Source organism: Triturus cristatus, chromosome 5_2, assembly GCF_964204655.1.
Source record: "Triturus cristatus chromosome 5_2, aTriCri1.1, whole genome shotgun sequence".
NCBI classification, from domain to species: domain Eukaryota; kingdom Metazoa; phylum Chordata; class Amphibia; order Caudata; family Salamandridae; genus Triturus; species Triturus cristatus.
This window is the reverse complement of record NC_140588.1, coordinates 987,966,480-987,986,510: the sequence shown is the minus strand read 5'-3', so window position 1 is coordinate 987,986,510 and position 20,031 is coordinate 987,966,480. Positions and strand designations below refer to the sequence as shown.

The 20,031-nt window shown below is 47.7% G+C and overlaps 1 pseudogene; it reads right to left on the bottom strand.

Annotated features, from left to right (window-relative positions):
* Window positions 1-11,195: 11,195 nt before the first annotated feature.
* Window positions 11,196-18,879, bottom strand: LOC146829540 (uncharacterized; annotated as a pseudogene).
* Between the last annotated feature and the right edge of the window lie 1,152 nt (window positions 18,880-20,031).

Here is a 20,031-nt window from a genome sequence, read left to right as displayed (position 1 = left end):
AGCTACATATTTGTAGGCAGATATTGTGTGTTAGACCTGTTAGTCTTAGGATGGGCTTCCCCCCAAATCTTTTGACTTCCTTCTCCATTTTTGCCGGCCTTAGGACTCTGTGCACTTTACCACGGCCAACCAGCGCTAAAGTGCATGTGCTCACTTCTTAAAACATAAAGAACAGAAGATGGGTGGAATACTGAACAATGCAAACATTTACTCCCAGTCACAGATTTGGGTTAAATCCTTTTGTTTGCTCACCACGCCACCCCAGTTTGGACCCAGCCATATGGAAATCAGTCTTGATCCTGCTCCTCGTGGGGACAGTCTAGCCTGAACTGCCAAGTCAGGTCCTCCCTGGACCGAAAAAAGCATCCTGGGACCGGTTTCCAGGTATCACCCCTCATCAGCCAGGCTAGCTTGAATCCAGTGGCACAGTGAGCACGGGTCCCATATCTGGGCATACCCTTCCCACTTAGGGTGAGGAAAGCACAAAGAACAGATGATGGACAGAATGCTGAACAATGAAAACATTCACCCCCAGTCTCCTTAAAACATGGCAACATTGGCTTATACCAATTTATGCATTTAATTTACTGATAAGTCACTAGTAAAGTGGTAGTACTTGTACCTGGAGCCTGTAAATTAAACTACTAGTGGACCTGCCTCACTGATTGTGTAAGTAGTGCTTTATACATGTTTAATTCCTGCTATTGCAGCATGTATGTGCAGTTTGAAATTGCCATTTTGAGTTGCCAAAATTTTTTTTTCAAGGCCCAGAACTTTCTTTTTAATAGACATAAGTCTCCCATAGGCTAGGCCCTGCCCAGCCCAAAGAGCAGGGTGCAGTGTATTTGAAAAGCAGGACCTGTAGTTTTAAGTTTTACATCCCCTGGTAGTGAAGAACTCTTAAATTAGTTTTTCATTACTGCAAGGCCTACCTCTCCCATAGACCAACATTGGAGTTACCTTATTATAGCTAATAAATGATAATTTCCAAATGGGAGCAGGTACCAGTTCATGTTTGTTGTCTTTTGAATTATAATGAAAACTCCTCTCTCATGATAAAGTCAGATTTTAAATTACAATTTTGGAAATGCCACTTTTAGAATGTTGGCATTTTCTTGCCTTAGCCAGTTACTGCCTGTAGCCTGTCCCTGGGTCACATGACTGGGTGTAGCTGACATTTGGACTTTGTGTATTCCTCCTAGACAGCCACACACAATGGAGAGCTTAGGTGTGCCTTGGTGGGCCATAGCTGGCAGGCTGTGTCCTGCCTCCACACAAAGAGCTGCATACCCCCTGTAGCTAGTCTGGAGCCGGGCGGGGAAGGCAGGATGCCTGGAGACATCAAAGTAAAATCCCTGGAAGCTTCTGTCACTTCAAAAACAAACCTGGGTATTTTTTAAATAGTTTGATTACGTTTAATATTATTCCTATGGGGTTTCACTTTAACTCCCTATTTCCATTATTTTTTGTGGGAGGGTGTTGCAGTATAAGTGGTTGTCCATATTTGGTGCTGGACTTACTATTGGTTCTTTTTGAGAATAGTAATTTACACTTGTATATTTTGGTGTACCCCTTAAGACACTGGGTAGTGATTTGTAAGTCTATATGTTTAATCAGTGCTTCAAAGACAGAGGTCAAATGCAGGTTATGTCTTCTCAAAACTGCTGCCTATTCTTTTTACATGGGACTGGTGTTTATTTTCTTTCTCTGGCTGCAATGTGAGAGGAGTTTTTGAAGTGAATTGTGTGACATTCTTGCTGGAGTACAGGTAGTGAAAAAGGAAAGGCTGTGGGTGTTGTTGTTTTTTTGCGACACACAACAAAATGTAAATACCTGTAAATTAACTGTCTGCATTCAGCAGTTAGGAAAGCAAAAATGAACCAATTTTTTTTGTAACTCTGAAGTGTACTGGAAACTGAGATTTGAATATGATCAAAACAAATCAAGACTCTTTACTTGGTAATGCACAAATGATAAATATTCACAGAAACCCGATTTCCACACATCATTTAAGTGCAATTTAGCTTTATCAGTAAAACTGTATGTGCAAATTCAGTGGCAATTTCAATGGAAAAAATGTGCTGTCTGTAAAAAACAAGGCGCTACCACATGATACGTTATTTACATTAAAAAATTATCCCTCCTCATGTCCATTAAAAAAGATGTGCTGTGAACATTTGTTGTTCTGAAAAGTGGGTTGTGGTTCTGAAAGAATGGGTACCACTGCTCTCGGTAGTAGTGCTATTTTCTGGGTTGCCACCCCTTGGTAGAAGTTCCAATAAATGTACAACAATCCATAGTTGTCGCAGGCGAGTTGGTATGTTTTGAAATGTTAAACTTAAAGCTTGTCAAGTCTACTTTCCTAATGTTGAATCTTTGTGACTAATATGTGACTTGCTTTCCTTTCTGCCATCCCTCTTGCCATCAGAATAGAGAAATCTTGGGGGCATACACAACAAGTTTGAGTTGCAACGTGCTTTACTAATCATGAAGTCACAATGACTGCGATAGTGAAATATTATTATCTTTTTTGTGGTTGGGCAGATCACACAGGAGGCGCATTATCATGCTGTGACAGCCCTGTATTTGGTCTGCAGTGGGCTTTGGCAGGAGAGGGTAGGATACATTTTAACTTGTTTATGTCTTATGTTTTGCCAGTGGCGGCTGCTGTGTAAGGTAAGTGATGTGGCAGGGCGGGGAGAATTGTTCCTGCTATATAAAACTCTTAAAATTAAAGACATGATTTTTATTAGTTGTAAAGAGGATGCTTATATTTACACATCATTGTTCTATTGCACGCGTTTTATTGATTTTCTTGGGGTATTTTCCCTGGTAACTGTTTCCTAAGTTTGTCAGCATTTACCTCAAGAACTGTCCTATCACAAAGAGCCACTATAAACTCCTAGGGGCCGATTCACAGAACAAACTTAGGACAAAATCCTAAACTTAGTACCATTTTGGTATTCACAGAATGCACTTACTACTTCTGGTATTCACAGAATGAACTTACTACTTTTTCGATTCACAGAATAAACTTACTACTTTTGCTATTCACAGAATGGATTTACGACTACTAAACTTACGTCCGCACTCGGGCCGGAAATTCCGGCCCGGAGGCGGAGCTTCCGGCCCGGAGGTGGAGCTTCTGGCCCGGAGGCGGGGCTTCCGGCCCGGAGGCGGAGCTTCCGGACCACAGGTGGAGATTTTGGCCATGGCTAAATCTCCGCCACTGGCCGGAATCCCCACCTTCGGGCCGGAAGCTCCGCCTCCGGGCCGGAAGCTCCGCCTCCGGGCCGGAATTTCCGGCCCGAGTGCGGACGTAAGTTTAGTAGTCGTAAATCCATTCTGTGAATAGCAAAAGTAGTAAGTTTATTCTGTGAATCGAAAAAGTAGTAAGTTCATTCTGTGAATACCAGAAGTAGTAAGTGCATTCTGTGAATACCAAAATGGTACTACATTTAGGATTTTGTCTTAAGTTTGTTCTGTGAATCGGGCCCCGTAGGACGGTCTTTGGTTTAATGTGAATGTCAGCCAGTGGTCTTTTCTTTGTGAAACGTTCTCCAGGAGGAAGGTCTGTTCAATGGTGTGGATCACTTTAATGAGATTCAGCAGGATCAGGGCTCCTACACATCAGTATACCATTGAACATCTTCCAGTGTAGCCAGAATAACTGATTGTGACGGCCTTAACGCTCTCAGAATAGCTATTTCCAGCTCAAGGCTGCCATTAGTTTCAGCTGAGAGTTAAGATAATTAAATAAGTATAGCAATTGGTCTATAGTTTTACACCTCATCTGGATCAGCTCCCTTTCTTTTAGCAGTGGGATCACCAGTAGTCTTTTATAAGGTGTATATACTTAGCCATCCATCAATTATAAATTGCTAATTTCACTGATCTTTATGCATGAGAGGAAAATGTTGCTGCTTTGCAAAATTTCCATATTCTCCCTTTTTATACAGTTTGCTTACGGAGCAAATTTGTTCCAAAAAGAAATCCGCTCTGCTGGAGATAAATAAGTGGAATGGGTAGATTTCAACCATTTCTTGACCTTTGGGTGGATTCTGTGGCTAGGCAAAATGTGGTCTAAGAGCGCCACGATTTACCCACAAGCTCAGTGGTGCCTGGGCATAATGCTCCGGTCACTTACCGGTAATTTTCATTACTCTGAGTCCAAGTATTCCTTGCCATAAAAATCACGTAGTAAGCTTTAGCCTCCCCCACAGAACCCTCCAAGCAAAATTTAGCTCTCTATCCTTCCCCATCCCTTCCTAATATGGCCAGCTTCCTATACCTCTGACCTTTACCATAAAAGGAGGCTTAACCCACCACACTTCCTGATTTCATAGTTCCGCTTTGCAGAATTTTCAAACTAGTATCAGGTAAGTGGGGTGTGATCGCACTTTAGCGGGCCCTAGAAACCTTGGCGTTGCGGGTGTGAGCGCTTCCAGTTGAAAGCAGTGAGTGAAGGATCAAAGGTAAGTGGCAGTGTTGCAGATGACGGAATGGCAGCACCGCAGGCCCACATTAAAATTAGGTCACAGCGATGAGGGGATTGCGGAAGAGCGCTGTGGGAGGCTAAGCGGCAGCACCACAGACAGTGAGTCGCGTGCACATACCGTAGGCATGGTTTTAAAGTTGCTGGGCAGCGCGGACGCTAGCAAAATTTCCGGTGCCGTTGTTGCTTAGCAACTATATGAACTGGCAACCAGGAAATCTTTTTATCAGAGTAACTTGCCGGATAAAGATGAAAGTGAGTGGATCTGCTTGCAGTGGATAGGATTAAGCAGGTCCTAGCAGAGAGGTGTAGAATTAGCCTGAGACACCTATGTTGCTAGCCATTCAGCTGATGATTCAAGCTACAGTGGCTGAAGCACTTAAAGAGTGAGTGGAGCTATCCTCTCCTAAAGGATAGCGAATGGAGCCCTCCACGAGTGCGGAAGCAGATGGAGAGTAGGAAGATTTAGGAGACAGATATGTTCAAGGGCAAGAGTTAAATGAGGTCTTGCAGCATTTGAAGGACAATATGGCTTTTACAGTGCCTCCGGTGTCAGAGGAATCTGAGGATTTATTCAGGCAATATCAGCAAAGGGAGCTTGAGTCCCTACCTATGCGCGCTTCTATTAAGAAAGTGAAATGAAAGTCGGGACATTGATAAGGCTGCATTTCTGCAATATTTGACAAAGACATAAGCCATACACGAGTTTGCAAAAGAATTTCCTCTCCCAGTAAAAGTGGATTAATTAGTAGCAGTGTTATTGTCCCAAGGTGCAATTATATCAGAGGATGCCTCCCTGTCAGATCCTGTGGACAAAAGTGTTGAGACAGCAGTTAAGCGATCTTATGCTGCTGCCAATTTCTTCATTAGAGCTTTTGTATATTTGCCTTACACTATTCAATCACTTTTGAAGGACTATCAGAATATGGCAGAACTGATCCAGCAAGGGATGGATACTACACCAATTTTAGCAATCATGGAGCAACAGACCAGTATGTTGTCTGACATGTCCTTAGATACCTCTGGGGCAGCCGCAGCATCGGCAGATGCTGCTATTCAGACCAGGAAACAGATCTGGTTGAGAAATTGGAAAGCAGACGCCACACAGAAAGTGTTGCTGATGAAGATCCCTATTTCAGGGTTTAGATTGTTTGCAGCATCATTGCAGGAAATGATGAAGAAGTCGGTTGAGGACAGGAAGCTGTCCTGACTATCTGCCCAGGCCTTCGAGGGGTAGGTTCTTTGGAGACAAGAGAGCTTTTGGTTGGTCAATGGCTTATCGGGCAGCCAGCCCTTTTGTGGAAGGAGGCATGACTGGGTGTTCCTTTCGCAGATAAATCCCGGTCTCAGCAGTCAGATGGTGGGGCACAACAGCGAGCAAAGTCCTGACTATCTGGGTAGTTCCAACATACAGATTAAGGTAGGAAGAAGATTGACAAGGTTTCTGGACACTTGGAAGAAGTCAATCGCAGACCAGTGTGTGTTGAGGATCATAGAGGAAGGCTGCTCTAGTTTCCGATTCTCCACCCCCAGAGATGTGCACCACCTCCTTCCATCCAATCCAGTGAAGAGGGTAGCCCTTATGACCGGTATTCAAGAAATACTTTCATAAGAAGCAATAAAGCTGGTTCTTCATAATCAGAAGGGATCAAGGAGTGTATTCCATTCACTTCATGGTAAGTAAAGCATCAGGAAATTTCAGACCAGTGTTGGACTTAAAGTGGGTCAACTCTTTTATTCCTCGTATTAATTTCCAAATGTTGTCATTACAGGAGATTCTTCCCTTTCTGACTCAAGAGGAGGTAGTGGCATTGTTGGATCTCTTGAATGCATATCTCCATGTGCCAATCCGTCCCTCCTCCCAAACCTTGCTCACAGCACTACCAATTCCAGGCACTCCCATTTGCCTTATTCTCTTCTCCTAGGGTTTGTACGAAAGTGTTGGCACCCGTGGTGGGGGTAATTCATGAGATGGGAAAAAGGTTTTTCTGTATTTGGATGACTGGCTGATCTCTACCTCTTCTATTTCTATGGTCCGCCACGTCCAGGAGTTATGCAGGATCCTGGAGGTTCACGTTTCCTCATCAATGCCAGGAAATCTAGTTCCCACACAGGATCTGGTATTCATTAGGGGTCACCTGGACATGGTGAAGGGACAGGTCTTTCTTCCAGTGGAGAGAAGAGAAACTATAAAGAGGGAGATGGGGAGTCTGCTCAGTTAGAAATTGGCACCAGTATCCCTGTGGTTTAGGATACAGGGGTAGCTATCAATGTTCTACCATGGGCGATTTTGCACATGTACCCTCTGAACAGCCATCTGCTGGCACATTGGTCTCCATGCTCACAGATTTATATCCTACCATTGTGGGTGTCTCCTGAGATCACGAGTTCCTTGGAGTGGTGGTTGGACAACAACAATCTATCCAGGAGACTTCCATTTCATGTGACTCCATCTCAAGTGGTTACTACGGATGCCAGCAAGTTGGGGAAGGGGCTACCTTGAACTCTTGGTCCGTACAGTGGAAGATGAATACAATGTCATTCATTGGGCTGGGGGGGAACTTCTTTATGCATTCCCACCGATTCCGATGATTGCCAGAGTATTGCACAAAACCAGACAGGAAAAGGCCTGGGTGCTTTCTGTGGTACTGGAGTGGATCAAACGACCCTGGTGTCCTCTTGTGACGACTCTAGCATTGCAGGCACATTGGGCAATTTCAGACCATCCCTATCCACTGAAGGGGCCTCCTCTTCTGGAAGGAAGGTTGCAGAGATTACACCTTCAGGCCTGGCTGTTGAGAGGGTGAATCTGTTGGCTAGGGGTAGTTTTGCTGGAGTGGTGGAATTAATTCAGAACTCCAGGTGACCGGCAACCCTGCAATCTTATTCTAGGTATTGGGGTTCCTTTTCCGGATAATGTTTGGAGAGAGGTCTAAACTTTGGGCCAGTTGAACCAGTGAAGGTGTTAGATTTTTTTATCAGATAGCTTCACTTTTGGGTTAGCTCCGTCTACGATACTGGCACAATGGTGGCTTTGAAGTCTTTCAGAAGCCCATATTTGGATAATTTTTGCTCCCATAGTTTCCAGATTGAGGCGTAGTTTCTTTCTGCAAAGACCTACAGTGGTGTGTCCGGCTCCAACTTGGGATCTCCCTTTGGTGTTACGGGCACTTAAAGTTCTGGTGTTGAGTCATTAGTGGAAGTTGACCTGAAGTTCTTGACCCTGATGGTGGTATTTCTTTTGGCTATTGTGTCGGCAGGAAGAATAGGAGAGTTGGGTTGAGAGTTTGGTTCATTTCTCAGGTGCCCACCTTTTTTGAAGGTTTGACCGGATAAGATTGTTTTACGGTATGATCCCAAGTTTTTATACAAAGATTTGTCTTTGCTAAACAGGTCCAGGGAGGTGGTGCTTTCGGCTTTCTATCCAGAACCTCGGACTGAGGAGGTTTCAGGCCTACATCTTTTGGATGTGAAGTGTGCATTGTTGTTTTATCTGGAGGCTGATTGCTTCTTTGTAATCTTTGGTTCTGTTAAGAATGGTCTTAGGCCTTCCAACTCTACATTGAGTAGGTGGATTAAGCAGGCTATTCTGCCTGCTTATTACGCTCAAGGGACAGATAGGAAACTCAATGCAGGGGATGTCTACACTATATATTTTGGTGTCTTGTGCTTTTTTTTAAAGGGGTTTCAATTGAAGGCATACGCATTGCAGCCAAATGAGCATCACCATACATTTATGGATCATTATTGGGTGGTGTTGGGGATGCGGCAGGCATTGAATTCGCATCAGCAGTGTTGACTGCAAGTACTAGCTGTTAATATGGATTGTGACGAACTATATATCTTGGTTATTGTTTGTCATTCTGGATTTTGATTAAATAATTGTGTGTTCAAGCAGATTGATTTCTGGTGTACTTTGTTTTGGTCATGCAGCCAAATACGGCTTTGGTATCAGATCACTACTTTATTATCACAAGGAAGACTGACGAAGAGGTAGTGCCCCAGTTATTTACTAGTAATCTTCATTACTCTGAGTCCAAGTCTTCCTCACTACATCTAGTTTCCCATCCCTCCCTTCTCTTTTTGCTCTTTCGGCTTCTTGTATTGTGTGGTTTGGGAAAGGAACAGGAAGTGAGGTGGTTCGAACCTCCTTTTATGGTAAAGGTAAGAGCTCAAGGAAGTCCGCCCTATTAGAGAGGGACGGGGAATCCTAGAGCGCTAAATTTTGCTTGGAGGTTTCTGTGGGGGAAGTGGAAGCAACCATAAAAGCATGCCCACGGCCCACGGCATGCAGACTCACTGATGTGGCGCTGCCGCTTAGCCTCCCCGGTGCTCTCCCACATTCCCCATATCACTGTGGCTTGATTTCAATCCGTAATCTGTGGCGCTGCTGCCGACCTTTGATCCTGCGCTCACTGCTTGCCAGTGGAAGCAGTCAACACCCACGGTGCCCAACAGGCACTTCAGCCCACTAGAGCAGAGCCTCCTTCCGCCTGTAAACATCCACCATCACAGGGCCTTTTTCATATGCATCAATGCTCTCCACATCAATAAAAAGTGAGTCCGCATCCTGGACCTCAAACCGGGTTTCTAGGGATCGCTAGAGCGAGACCTCACCCTACTTACCTATTACTTGCTAGAAGATTCTGCAAAGCAGAACTAATAAAACAGTACTTCGGGTGGTTTGTGTGACCAGCAAAATGGGGTCCAGGTGCATCACGATTTGCCCATGAACTAAGTGGTGCCTGGTTGACATTAGGTTGGCCAGTTGCCTGCCGCATTTTTTTCCAACCAATGCAGATGCAAGCGAATCCATACATGACGTGTTGGCTTCCCATGGAGTGATAAAGTAATCACCCCCGTGTTACTTGTGCTACTTGATGAACTTTGCATTCTTTGCAAAAGTTGCCAAAGTTTAATAAACAGATAGCAGGTATAAATAGTCGTGAAATCGGCGTTTGTTTGAGTTAAATTGCACTGTCTACTGAAAAACTATTTTTGTGAAGAAACTGCCTTTTGTAGGTAGGGAAAAGGTGAGGAATGGGGAGGTTTGCAAACTGTGTGAAGTGTGCCAACTTACTTCACTGCTATAGGAGTGCAAATACGGAGACTTTACTCATCCCTTGCACAATCAAAGTACTGCAGGCCTGTGTATGTCTGCGTTGTATTGTATCATATTGCAACATTTATAGCGCTTTACTACCCTTATGTGGGGCGCTGATGTGTTTCTGCACAATTGTTCCTAGCGCAGAGGCGTGGAAGACGAATCCCATGCCATTCAGGTGGCTGGGGGAACTTCTGTATGCTTTCCCACCGATTCCTCTGATTGCCACACTATTGCTCGAAATCAGACAGGAAAAGGCCTGGGGCTTCCAGTGGTACCAGAGTGGAGTAGATTCAGTGAAACCGGAGCCTGGAAGGGACCCCTGAACCCTGATAATTTCTGTATTTTACTGCCCCAACATAAGGGGTCACTGTCCTTGCTTGCACCACGGCCCGGGGGATCCTAGCTTCGCTGCTGGTTGGTGGCTGCCTGTCGGGTGTTTGGCACCTCGGCTCCTTTCCCTCCTACTCACGGAAAACGTGTCAGGAGGTTTCTGGGAACAGGGCAGAGGAATCTAAATTGGGTTACTCAGGACATGAAACAGGGAAGCAAGCAAGGCTGAACCCCGCCGAACACGCAGAAGTGAATGTGGCCCTCTGTGTGCTCACTTGCTTGCACGGCCGCTGCCTGCTTCCATCCTGTCCACATAATTTAAAGCTTATCCTGCTGGGAGCGATAGACCAAAAACCATCCCAGTTAATCACAATTAGCACCAGAGACATGACACGTCATCTGCAGGCAATTTGGAGCCGCGAGGCGGGGGCTCCGAGCTGTGCCTTGAATTCCTGTGGCGTGCTGCCTGCTGCGGGGACTCCAGCACATGTGGTTTCAGCCCTTCAGCGGTTCACTCCGCGTTGACACACTTTTTCATACTTTACTAGCATTAATGGTGCAGGTCCTGGGCCGCGAGAAGCCGCAGAACAGGTGAACTTCGCCGTGAGAAGTTTTAATGCTTGAAATCTGGAAGAGAGGGAAGGAATATTCGCGTACAGATCTGCTTGGGGCAGGAAGAGGTGCTTGGCAGGGGTGCAGAAGAAAGACATGCTAACCGTGCAGCGTGCATTAAATATATATGTGCGCGCAGTCACATATGCAGCGTTACGTGCGTGTTCCATGGGGGTGAGGGGGCACCTCTAAAGGTTGGTGAGCACACAGAAACGTGCAAGTAGTTCCTACCTGCAAAGTACATGCTAATGTCCTTTTATTACTGTCAGGTGCGAGTTTTCGTTTGCACAGTGGGAAGAGAATACCCCTATTGATAATAAAGCTGTAGTTTAAGGGGTTTCTCCACTTGAGAACCACAAATAAGGTCTAGTCAATTATAATTTATTGGATAGTTAATAAAAACTATTTCAATATGTACTTGAAAATAGCAGCTAACAAACGGATGACTAAAATTGATATCAATTGCAGACACTTAAAGTTTCCGAACCCCACAATGTAGCTGTGCACTTACTTAATTACTTACTCATGCCTACTACCCCTCCTGGGTAGGTCATCAACCAGGACTCTCCGTCCATCTCTGTCCTGGGCTTTTCTTTCAATCTGACTCCAGGTGTAACCCATCTCCTTGCAGTCAGCCTTGAGGCCTCAACGCTAGGCGTTCCTTGGCATTCCTCTTTTCCTTTCTCCATGAAGGTTCCAGGTGAGGGCCTGCCTGGTGGTATTTGATGAGGGGTTGGGGTGGGTGTGACCTATCCCTCATGGGTTTTTCATGAGCAGGGAGTTTGAAAGTCTGCTGCTATAGGTCGTTGTTGCTGTTGGTGTTTGGTCAGCAGATTTGGAGGATTTTCCTCAGACATGTGCTGATAAAGTTCTGGACTTTGTTGGTGGTGGTCACTGCTGCCCTCCAAGTTTCTGGTCAATACAGAAAGACTGATTTTATGTTGATGTTAAAAAGTCTGATCTTGGTTTGCAGGATTAGGTCTTTGGAGCTCCTGATCTTCTTTAGCTGAATAAAGGCAGCCCTTGCTTTTCCGATTCTTGCCTTGACATCGGTGTCTGTGCCGCCCTGCTTATCTATGACACTGCCCGGGTAGGTGAAGGCCTCAACCTCTTCCAGTGCATCACTTGCATGAGTGACTGTAGTAGTACTGGCCGTGTTAGCCTTCGGGATTTAGGTTTTTCCCCTGTGGATGTTGAGGCCAAGTTGTGCTGATGTGGCTGCCACATTTTTGGTCTTCTCTTCCATCTACAGATGAGTATAGGAGAGTAGGGCAAGGTGGTCTGCAAAGTCCAGGTCGTCAAGCTGCCTCTAAGGTGTCCACTGGGTCCCATTTCTTTTCCTTGCTGTGGATGTCTTCATGACCCAGTCTACGTCCAGCAGGAAGAAAAAAGTGCAAGCTCAAACAACCCTGGCGTACTCCGGTTTTCACTTCAAAGGCTTTTGTCAGTTATCCTCCATGAACTATCTTGCGGGTAATTCCCCCAGGTGATTTTTATGGGTTTATCTGGCACATTTTAGTGGCAGAGGAGTTTCCAATGGGTCTCGTTGTCCAGGCCGTTGAATGCCTTCTCATAATTAATGAAGTGGACATAGAGGGGTGAGTTCCATTCAATCAACTGCTCAATGATGATGCGCAGTGTTGCAGTCTGGTCTGTGAAGGATCTTTCTTTGCAGTAGCCAGCTTGTTGGTCTGATATCTAAGTGTCGACTTGTTTCTTCATTATATTCAGGATGACTCTGTTGAACACTTTTGCCTGGGGTTGATAGAACAGTTATCACTCTGTAGTTTGCCCAGTTTCTCAGGTCACCTTTCTTGGGAATCTTTATAGGATATCCCTCCTTCCAGTCTGATGGCACCTTTTCATCTTCCCAGATCCTTCCAAACATGGAGTAGAGCATGTCTACTGACGGTTTAATGTCTGCCTTCAGTGGCTCTGCAGGAATGCTGTCGGGTCCTGCTTCCTTCCCATTTCTCAGATATTTGATGGCTTGGTGTATTTCTTACTTGGTTGGTTTGCTGCAGTCGATTGGCAAGTTCTTGTCAACAGGCTCTATGTCTGGTGGAGACTGCGGCACAGGCTGGTTCAGCAGTTCTTCAAGGTCCTCCATCCATCTTCGTTATTTGCCTTCGTTACCAATGATTGTCTTCCCAGCTTTGTTTTCAACAGGTCTTTCCGGCTTGCTGTATCTGCCGGAGAGTTTCCTTATTATGTCGAAGAGTTCTTTCAAGTTTCCATGGCTTGCTGCTTCCTGGGCTTCTGTGTCAAGACCATAGATGATTCTTCGTTTGTCTTCTCTCAAGCTTCTCTGTGCTTCCTTGTTGATTTTGGTGTGTTCACCATGATCTTTTGCTTTTTTCTGCTTTTGCTCGGCTGGTGTTGACTGTAGTTTTCTTTTTCTTTCTCGCTTGGATTATGCAGAGTCTCGTGGAGATCCAGTCTTTATGCTGGTGTTTCTTGGGACCCAGTACCTCCCGGCCAGTTAATGTCGCTGTTTCTTTGAACTTCTCCCACTGGCCTTCTACTGGGTCTCTGTCATCCTCTAGTTCTTGCAAGACTTGAAACTTGTTACATAGTATTCACTCCATTTCTGTGCATCTTTGAGGAGGGTGGTGTTATACTGCTGGTGTTGGTTTGTTGGTACATCATTGCTTTCTTCAGCTTTAGCTTTAACCTGGCCACGACAAGGTGATGGTCTGATGCCACGTCCTCTCCTCTCATCACTCTCACAACCCGCAGGGAGCTCTGGAATGTCTTGGCCATGCAGATATGGTCGATCTGATTCTCTGTTGACTGGTTTAGTGACACCCACATTGCCTTGTGTATTCTTTTTTGTGGGAATACACTACCGCCTATCACCAGACTGTTCAGGGCACAGAGATAAGCAAGCCTTTCATCATTTTAGTTCATGTCACCAAGGCCGTGGTTTCTCAGGATTTCTATGTACCCAGTGTTGTCACTTCCAGTATTGGCATTTAGGTCCCCAATCAGTCAATCAATCAATCAATCAATCAGGGGTTTATAAATTGCACTACTCACCCGCGAGCGTCTCAAGGTGCTGGGGGAAGGCAGCTACGGATCAGTCTAAGAGCCAGGTCTTGAGGTCCTTCCTGAACGTGTGCAGGGTTGGGGAGCGTCTGATATTCACAGGGAGCTCGTTCAGGTCTTGGCTGTGATGTAGGAGAAGGCTCTCCTGCCTGGTCTGTTTCTGCGGAAGCGGGGGACCTCTGCCAGGGCGAGGTCGGCCGAGCGGAGGTTCCCATTGGGTACGTGGAAGGATACTCTTTCGTTGAGGTATTTGGGTCCGATGTTGTTGAGGGATTTGTAGGCGTGGGTGAGGACTTTGAAGGTGACCCTCTTCTCGACTGGGAGCCAGTGGAGGTCTCGTAGGTGTTGGTTCATGTGTTCGCGATGAGGCATTCTGAGGACGAGTCTGGCAGCTGCGTTCTGGATGGTCTGGAGTTTGTGTAGTAGGGCTCTGTTGATTCCGGCATATAGGGTGTTGCGTAGTCCAGTCTGCTGGTTATGAGCACGTGGGTGACGGTCTTTCTGCAGTCAGGGGGGATCCATTTGAAGGTCTTGCGGAGGATGCGCATGCAGTTGAAGCTGGTGGAAGCGAAGGCGTTGATCTGGCGGTTCATGGAGAGGAAGGAGTCGAGGATGATGCCGAGGTTTCATGCGTGGTCTGTAGGAGTGGGTGGAATCCCGGGAGCGGAGGGCTACCAAGTGTTGTCCCAGGCGGAGGAGCAGGGTCCGAGGATGAGGACCTCAGTCTTCTCTGAGTTGAGCTTCAAACAGCTGAAACAGCTGTCTTTCATCCAGGCTGCCACGTTCTCCATTCCTTCCTGGAAGCGAAGTCTGGTGTCTTCGGGATTCTTCGTGAGTTAGAGGATGAGCTGGGTGTCGTCGGCGTAGGATACAATGCTGAGCCCATGCTGTCTCACAATGGCAGCGAGGGGGGCCATGTAGATGTTGAAGAGCATGGAGCTGAGCAATGATCATTGGGGTACTCCGCAGTTGATATCAGTGGGTTTGGAGAGGAAGGGAGGGAGTCTGATCCTCTGGGTCCTGTCGGAGAGAAAGGAACGGATCCAGTTGAGGGCGGCTCCTTGTATCCCCGCGTCATGAAGTCTGGCTGCGAGAGTGCAATGAGAAACAGTGTTGAAGGCTGTGGAGAGGTCTAGAAGGATGAGGGCCGCGGTGTGTCCCTGGTCGACGAGCATGCGGATGTTGTCAGTGGCGGCGAGGAGGGCGGTCTTGGGGCTGTGGTTGCTGCGGAATCCAGACTGGGAGGCGTCTAGAATGGAGTTCTCTTCGATGAAGGTGGTCAGTTGGGCGTTCACAAATCTCTCGGTGACTTTGGCCGCCAAAGGGAGGAGGGAGATGGGCCGGTAGGTTTTCAGGTCGGTTGGGTCGGCCGTGGGTTTCTTGAGGAGTGGTTTAACCTCCGCCCGCTTCCAGTCGTCTACGAAGATGCCGGACATGAAGGAGGCGTTGATGGTCAGTCCAAGTTCGGGTGCGATGGCGTTGGTGGCCCTGTGGAATATGTGAGGTGGGAAGTGGTCCGTTGGGGCTCCTGAGTGGGTTTTCTTCATGGTAACGGTGATGTCTTCAACGGTGGCGGGATTCCAGGTCATGATGGTTGGTTTATCGTGGCGTGGGGGTGTGTCCTCGCCGTCTGTTTGCTGAAATTGTCATAGAGTGTCTTGATCTTCAGATGGAAGTATGAGCTGAGCTTGTCGCAGAGTTTCTGAGAAGGTGTGACATCCGTGGCTTCGCTGGGGGGTTTTGTGAACTGGTGTATGACGTTGAACAGTTCCTTGGTGTTGGTTGCCTTGGTCTGGACTTTGTCTCTAATGAAGGTCCGTTTGGTGTCTCTTATGCGCTGGTGGTATTTCTTCAGGGTGCTCCCGTGGATGTTCTGTGCTTCCGTGGTTTTCTGGTTTCACCAGGTTTTCTCTAGGCGTACGCAAGAGCGCCTGGATTCATGTGGTTCTGTGGTGAACCAGGTGGTCTTCAGAGGGCGTTGTTTGGTGGGGTGGCGGAGGGGTGCGAGCTTGTCAGCACAGCGGGAGATCCAGCGGTGAAGTTCTGTGGCTGCAGAGTTGGTGTCGGTTGTGGCGCTGGAGGGTCTTGGAGGAGGACGGTGATGAGGAGTTCCTCTGTGACCTTGCTCCAGCTCCTTCATGGCAGTCGGGTGGGGGGTTTGGGTGCGGTGGTGGTATTGAAGGTGAAGTGGACGCAGTGGTGGTCCATCCAGAGGGGCTGGGTGGTGTGGCTGAAAAAGATGTTTGTTACTCCCACGAAGATAGGGTCGAGGGTGTGTCCAGCTCTGTGTGTGGGAGTGTTGACCAGCTGCTTCAGTCCGAAATTGGCGAGGTTGTCGAGGAGTGTGATGGAGTCGGGGTCGTTGCTGTTGTCGAGGTGGAAGTTCAGGTCCCCGAGACAGAGGGTAGTCCATGGAGGTGATTGCGTGGGGTGTGGCGAGCTCGACGATGGTGGTTGCGGACTGGGTGCGAGGTCCCGGCAGTCTGTAGATGAGGGTGCCACATATCGTGGTCCTGGGGCTGGTCTGGATCTGGAAGTTGAGGTGTTCTGTGTTGGAGTGGGGGTCACTCGTGCTGGATGTGGAGAGTTGGAGGTGCGCCTTATGTGCGATGGCGAGTCCTCCTCCTGGGCAGTGGGGGCAGTCCTTTCTCTAGATCTTGTAGTCGTAGGGGATGGCAGTGGCATTGGTCCAGGTTTCCGTGAAGAATGCAATGTCGGGCTAGAGGGTGTCAATCAGGTCCCAGATTCTACAGCGTGTCGGTGCAGGGAGCACACGTTGAGGAGGATGCATGTCAGGGTGTTGGTGGTGCATGCATCAGGCGGGCCTTTGGCGGTAGTGGGGGTATTGTCGATGGTGAAGGATCTGCGGCAGGGTCTGCATGAGAACTGTCCATGGGTGGTGTTCGGTGAGGATCTTACACAGTCGGTGTATCTTCTGGGATTGAGTGCGTGGAGGGCGGTAGAGTTGTAGCGGTGCGGCCTCGGAGAGCCAGGGTTCCTGGTGCTGGCCGCAGACAGGCGCAGACGGGCTTGCCTTAGGTGTGCCTTTGGCACGCCAGCGGCGCACCCGCTGCGCGCACAAAACACAGTGGTCGCCGTAAGTAGGGGAGAGGGCGGGACCAGAGATTGGGAGGCAGGATTGGGGCTGTGTCGGGGCGGGGCCGCAGGGGGCAGCAGCGGTGGGAAAGTGACCAGGCAATGCAGCAAAGGAAAAATAAAAACACAGAGTAAATAAATACAGTGCCTAAAATGCACAATAGTACACTACACAATGATAACCCAACAATGCGGAATCAGGAAAAGAACGGAACAGTGGGCAATGTAAAGGACACCTGTGGTCCTCGGATCGGCTGCCTGTGCGAACACTCCTCAAGGAAGGTCTCAGTAACGGGGAGGAGCGGCTGAGTGGCGGAGCTGCTGGGTAGAGTGCTGGCCTGGACCAGAGGTCAAGGCTTCACACGCGCTCCCGGCAGTGGTCGCCATAAGTAGGGGAGGGGGGCAGGACCAGATGTTGGGAGGCGGGAGCGGGGCTGTGTCGGGGGTGGGCTGCAGGGGGCAGCAACGGCGGGAAAGAGACCCAAAAATGCAGCAAAGGAAAAATAAAAACTCAGACTAAGTAAATACAGTGCCTAAAATGCACAATAGTACACTACACAATGATAACCCAACAATGCGGAATAAGGAAAAGAACGGAACAGTGGGCAATGTAAAGGACACCTGTGGTCCTCAGATCAGCTGCCTGTGCGAACACTCCTCAAGGAAGGTCCCAGTAACGGGGAGGAGCGGCTGAGTGGCGGAGCTGCTGGGTAGAGTGCTGGCCTGGACCAGAGGTCAAGGCTTCACACGCGCTCCCGGCAGTGGTCGCCATAAGTAGGGGAGGGGGGCAGGACCAGATGTTGGGAGGCGGGAGCGGGGCTATGTCGGGGGTGGGCTGCAGGGGGCAGCAACGGCGGGAAAGTGACCAGAAAATGCATCAAAGGAAAAATAAAAACACAAACTAAGTAAATACAGTGCCTAAAATGCACAATAGTACACTACACAATGGTAACCCAACAATGCGGAATCAGGAAAAGAACGGAACAGTGGACAATGTAAAGGACACCTGTGGCGCTCGCACCGGCTGCCAGCATGAACACTCCTCAAGGAAGGTCTCAGTACCAGGGAGGAGCGGCGGAGCTGCTGGGGAGAGTGCTGGCCTGGACCAGAGGTCAAGGCTTCAGTATGGTGATGTCTCTCTCAAGGCACTTTTTCATGATACACTAGAGCCTGTTGTATAACATTTATTTGTCCTCTTCTTTGCTCTGATTTGTAGGTACATAGCACTGACTAACGTTCATGTCGATCCCATCTTTCTTTGTGTGGTAGGTCACTGTGATGATTCGGGGACCATGGGCTTCCCATTCAATCAGAGCTCTGTGGACTGCTAGCGTTAGCATCAGTGCTACTCCCCAAGTATATGGGTTGTTCTCTTCCTCGAACCAGAATACAGCAACATACCTCCTGGAGCCAGTCTTTTCTGTCCGGACTTTGTACTTCTTGCAGTGACAGCTGCTGCCAATGTAAGGTGGCGGGGCAGCAGCAGTGGGAGGGGGTGACGGAGGGAGAGAATTGATAATAGATTAAAAAAACCTTACCTGATACTGACCAGCCTGCCACCTTGCGCCTCAGTGCTCTTCTGCTCTTACTGCTCCCAGCAGTCCCTTGGACACAATTCACGTACTCCCCATCCAATCCAGGCACTGCTCTCATGCTATGAGAGCAGGGTGGGGATTGGCCTTAGTGGGATTGTTTCCCACTTGCTCAGGCACAGGGAGTCTGACATTTCTTCACCCGCCTGTGGAACACAGCTGTGTTGGAGAAACCTAAATGTGCATGTCTTTTTGACAGGCCTAAGATGGCCTGCCAAACTGGCATGAGCATTTACATGTGCCCACCACTCCTCTTCCCAGTCCCTGCCCTGTCAACAGAGGATTGCCTGGCCCACCCCTTCCTAGACATGGCAGCACCAGCTCCCTGTACAAAATAAAACAATAATAAAATCGTTTTATTTTTCATTCTGCACTCTATGGGGCAACTCTTCTCTGCCATTACAGAGGAGCCGCCACTGTCATCTGATCTCGCTGATGCCAAGCAGGGCAAGGTTGTATTTTTTAATCTCCACTGCCACTTGGGCTGTCTTGTCTGTCTCATACATTGTCCTCATGTTCCATGTGCCGATGGTCTTGGTTGAAAGCAGGTGGATCAGCTTTGTGGCTTCCACGGGTGTCTGGCTATCATCACAAGGCATCATAGCTCTCTGGGAGGGAGATTCCTCTCTCCCCAAGGTCGGGATGTCTTTTAGTTGAATTTTCTGTAGCTAGGTTTTTTTTTCATGGTGGTGTTGCTCGGCTATGAATTTACTTTAAATAAATTAAAAGCGAACAGGCATTTTACAAAACAGGAAACAGTTGGTTTAATTAAAAACGCTGCGGCCTCAATGTACAAAGTTTTGGCTGTAAAATAATATAGTTCATGCGACACAATAAAATGATCTCTCCTTTCCTGAAGAGTATCCTAGTCGTAAATCAAATGAGTGCATCTGATAAGGACATAGATGGCTCTCGACCTTGGGGAGCGCTAATGTGGGCCAGTGTGTGTGTCCAGATGTCTGGCATGAGGAGAGCGTGATCACAATGTGTGGTGTGCATGTCGTGTCCTGATTGGTTGATTGTACTTATCGTCATGTGGTATCTATCTTTGTGGTAATTGCGGGGAACGCAAGCCTTTGGCCAAACGTGTTTTATTGGGGCCAATTACCTCAGACTTGTTTGTGGTGCAGCTATCTATCTATGGAATTGATCAGGGTTTTCCCTGGGTGCGTGTTTGCGTTTAGTTTATGTGGGGCCCTACCTGTGACCTGCTACTCAATAGGCGTGGGTCGCATGACCTGCCTGACCACGTATTACTGACACAGGGTTGATGGGGAGGTCACATTTGGTGATCCGACAGCAATGATGTGAGTACATTGAAACTCCTACGAATAATATGGCAGCCACTCATATAATTTTTATCGTATTGACATTATCAACATTGCGCATACATTTGTCATCTTGTATATTGACATAGTTCTTTCTGGTATTGGTTTGGTCTGAACGTACATTGACATTGATCTCATTGGCAACCATATTATCGCATGACCATGCATTATGACATACACAGGTATCATTATTGCTGATGTCGGCGCTGCTGTGGGGGCACAAGTTACGGTAAACATTGATATTGCATTGACAAGCACTGACGAGATTATGCGGGGACAGGCCATGGAATACTTTCACATTGCATTTGCTGATATTGCCATTGTCGGGCCTGCAAATATTATGACATTCATTGACTTCGTATTCACCCATTCCAACAGTGGGTAAGGAGCCTCACGCTTAACCTCCTCCTTTCGCAGCTGGGC